The sequence below is a fragment of the Octopus sinensis genome, linkage group LG12 (assembly GCF_006345805.1).
Source record: "Octopus sinensis linkage group LG12, ASM634580v1, whole genome shotgun sequence".
Taxonomy (NCBI): domain Eukaryota; kingdom Metazoa; phylum Mollusca; class Cephalopoda; order Octopoda; family Octopodidae; genus Octopus; species Octopus sinensis.
This window is the reverse complement of record NC_043008.1, coordinates 23,862,854-23,867,458: the sequence shown is the minus strand read 5'-3', so window position 1 is coordinate 23,867,458 and position 4,605 is coordinate 23,862,854. Positions and strand designations below refer to the sequence as shown.

Genomic DNA, 4,605 nt, shown 5'->3' with positions numbered 1-4,605 from the left:
GTAGTATCTCATCCACGAAATGTTAAAAAGCCCAAACTTCATCCAATGACCTTTCAGACTTCAAAATTACTTAAAATTGTTTTTGTTTGACTTACTCCACTGGAAATAATATCTCTTAACATTATCGATTTCTTTCATAGGCACTAGTCCTTAGTCGCATAAATGCTTATGCTGCTTCTTTGCTTCATAAGTATGAACATAATGTAATTTTATTATGACTATCTTCTTTTGTTTCCATTTCTAACAGAATTACACGTACAGCTTCCAGAAATTCAGAAACATGACTTCGTTTCCCGAGAAAATATATGAACATCTATTTATTCTAATATGTATAACACCATTATTTTCGACTAGGCGAGGAATATGGATATCAATTGCCTTTCTCTCTCCCTTATAACTAATACCTTGCAATTGCAAGAATATTGCATATGATGATACCGTCAGATAGAGATTGCTTCAGCAGACTTCGAAAGATATGGAAGTCAGAGCTACTTACATTCAATAAATCTATATCTATATAGGTGCAGGCGTAACTATGTGGTGAGACGTTTGTGTGGCATCTTGGGCAAGTGCCTTCAATTATAGCTTCGTGCCGAACAATGCCATTAAAGTGGATTTGGTAGACGGAAACTGAAAGAAGCCTGTCGCATATATATATATATATATATATATATATAATATATATATATATATGTGTGTGTGTGTGTGTGTGGTGTGTGTGTGTGTGTGTGTGTGTGTGTGTGTGTGTTTGTGTCTGTGTTTGTCTTCCACCACCACAGTAACTTAGCGGCTTGGCAAAAGAGGCTTTTAGAATAGGTACAACAAAAATAAAACAAAATGCTTTCGCAGTGCCAGTACCAAAATTTAGCATTCTAGACTGGACACGTGAAGTAATCTGCAACTTCGACATGTAAACTGAGAATGTACTTGACATGGACTGGAAGATTCTACATCAAAAGTAACGTTGATAGAATTCATGTAAAGCAGGGAGATGGAGGTAGAAAGATTAGATCAGTCCAGACGGCCTCTAAGTGAAATGCAATACCTACTGAACAATAAAGAGAGAAATAAATACATCTCATGCATACCCTACAGTGAAAGCAATAACACTGTGAGGCTAGGTGGAAAACTCCTGAACAAATACTAGGCACAACTGTTCCATGTGAATCAAGAGTCGCTGGAGTGGCCTCATTAGAAAACTATGCATGGGTTTATGTTCCACTGACTGGAAAATGCTAGCAGCATTTACAGGAATAGTAACTTCCCCAGACATACTATAAGTACATTACATCCCATCAGAAGGTTATATCATTGCTATCCGAGAACAGGAGACAGCTCCTAAATACCTAACCAATAAAAGTGATATGGATGTCTCTAAACCTCCATGTTGTGTCGATTATTCTGAACCAGTGTGGAAAATATCACTCATTTCATCAGTTGCTGCCTAAAAATCTTTACAAGACGCTACCTTCCTATGAGGAATGACACTGTTGTCAAGACGGTTTGGGCATCAGAACCAGAGAGTAGCTACGACCTTAAAAATAAAATAAAAATACTGAAGGAGCATTCCGTTAGAACAGCAACCTGACCTCAGAACAAGAAGCCAGATGTGGGACAGGGACCAAAAATCATGCAACAGAGATCAGCTGCCCAGCAAATATGACTGCGGAAAATGAGAGCATTTACGGAGAATTAATGAAAAACTCACTACTCTTTTATCCAGGCAAAAGAATTCCTATTGTTCATAGGTGCAATAGTCTATGAAACAACTAATCAGCATAGAAACTCAGAAATGATAGGGTTCTCAAAAAAATAGACTAGACTGATTCCTTTTTTCCAGATACATTCGGTCAGAGGAACAGTGAACATTTGTTAACGTTTCGGGAATCCTTCATTGGAGGCATCTTCATAAAACATATACACACAGCCAAATATAAAATACATAACATATACATACTTGTGTTCTGTTAAGACATCCACACCCACGAGTGTAAGTTTATCCACACGCTCATACTTGAGCAAAACACGCACGTATACAGGCATATATCAAGCAATTCAGGTAACCACAATCTCCAAAAACTATCTTAACTAAACCAAGAGTCTTCCTAGCGACGAGCTTGAATTCTTCAAAGGAAGAAACTTAAAATAAATCCGAAACACACACACCCACACGCCCGCACGCACGCGCGCTTACACACACATATATAGAACAATTAGTGATGTATATATATATATGTGTGTGTGTGTATGTGTATGTATGTGTATACATGTGTATATATATGTACATATATGTGTGTGTATATGTATATGTGTGTACGCATCTGTATATATAGATGTATGTGTGTACGCATACGTGTATATAGATATTCATGTGTATGAATGTGTGTATATGAATATATATATATATAGAGAGAGAGAGAGAGAGGGGGCGAGAGAGAGAGAGTAAAATCTATTTGCCAACGTAAATTGGCAGTCCTGTTACTACTTCTCGCTCAGAGATTTAAAAATAAAAGGGATTTAAAGTAAAAGTAAGCAAAAGCGGACGGACGGCGTAGCTACGACAACTCTTTGAAACTTGATTTTTTTTCTTAAAGGAGGAATTGACTATTTTATTTATAATCTTTATCATCTTAATCAAATAGCAGGAAAACGTAGAAACTGAGTTTTTATATAATATACATACGGAAATGTCACTGTCACTAAAGGTGACCTACGGCGCAATGAGTACCAGCATTGCTAGAAATAGAAGTCAAAGACTCCTTAGCCACTAAAAGTTACATGTTCTATTTGGACTGACAGGGGAGACAATATCTCTCCACTGTGAGCAAGCTGCATTAGATTAACATGCAAATTTCGTATAAGGAATTAATTCTCGTCAGTAATACTTGCTCCATCACGGGCGGTGAGGCTGAAATCAACGCTGTCAACCTGATTCAGGTATCTGGAAGCAATTTAAAACCAAAACGGAAATAACCACCGTCACCAAAAGTGACCTAGGATGAAATGAGTACTAGCATTGCTAGAAATAGAAGTCAGAGATTCCTTGGGCACGAAAGGTCACATGTTCTATTTGGACAGTGAGCTGCATTAAATTAATAGGGTCACTTTTAGTGAAGATGAATTATTTCTTTTTTGGTTTTAAATTGCTTCCAGCAAACATTATTATTATTATTGAGTGAGAGAGCAGTGCATGCCATCAAAGTGACACTGGGGTAAAATATACGAAGCCCAGTATACCCATCATGACTACCCGTCTGATAAGAGTACACTAGGCACATGCATCACAAACTTATGTGCGCGACATGGTGATCTCATATCAAGATAAACAGCACATGACCTTGCCCAGTTAGAATTTTCTTCTGGTCGAGGAGCCCATCCCCTTCAGAAGGTCCCTGAATAAGGGTTGTTTAAGGATGTTCAACGAAACGCCCATGTTTCCAGAGGCCCATGTTTCCACATGGCAATGATGCTCCCCACCCACTTCTGCTTGTGATCAGAGATGCACATATCGTCATCCACTAAGGTTAAGGTCAAACAACTGACAAGCAAATCTGTGGTATTGAGCAGAATATTTGCTGTAGCCCATCTTTTATACCAAGACAAAACAATGTACATGATAACACTTCCAATCAGTTAAGATCAGAAGCCATGAGAGTCACTGCCTGGTACTGCATCAGGGCTTTAGACGTTTACAGCACCTAGGTTTCCCAAGCGGCCACCCATCTAAGTACTAACTAAACTCGACTTTGCTTAACTTCGGTGATCGGACGAAAAACGATGTTTTCAAAGTGATATGGCCGTAAACTAGACGTTTACAGCACCTAGGATTCCCAAGCGGTCACCCATCTAAGAACTAACTAGGCTCGATTTTACTTTATAGTTACACAAACATATATATCTATACACACACACACACACACGCGCGCGCGCACACACACACACACACACACACACAAACACACACATATATATATATATATACATACACACACATAAAGATTTTAATTGAAAGACCAGATGTTGTTTCTGTCTTTCTTCTGTAAAATTTATAATTGCATTTCTAGGACTTGCTCTGTTGTATTCATTAAGGAATAGTAGTATGGATGATGTCAACTTGTTTTTATTGAAATTCTTGATGTTTTCTAAAGAAGGTTTTTTTAGTTAACTATACGCCCACACAGCAATTAACTTCAAAGTGATATGGCCATAAACATGTAATATGGCCGTAAACAGTGATATGGCCGTAAACTTTATTATTATTATTATTATTATTATTATTATTATTATTATTATTATTATTATTATTATTATACGTTTGACTTTTGCTTTATATTTGTACAAGTTGGCTCCAAGTCTCACCCGGAGACCTCAAGAGACAACAGGTTGGAAGTTCACGTTGTTGTTATGCCTAGTGTGCCATATATTTGGTCGTTTTTTTTGTGTTGTACTGGTGGATGTCTAAAAAAACAATGTTTGTTTTAAACCTTGAGATTACATAGAAAGTATTTTGCGTAGGATATGAGCAGTTCCCATGAGCACTATCTTTTGAATTTCTGCCATTTTTGGGTTTCCTGGTATCTGAGTTAGGTAGCTATCAGCCCCTTT

The 4,605-nt window shown here is 37.5% G+C and overlaps 1 pseudogene; it reads right to left on the bottom strand.

Moving 5' to 3' along the window:
• Positions 1 to 3,686: 3,686 nt before the first annotated feature.
• LOC115218149 lies at positions 3,687 to 3,805 on the bottom strand (annotated as a pseudogene).
• Between the last annotated feature and the right edge of the window lie 800 nt (positions 3,806 to 4,605).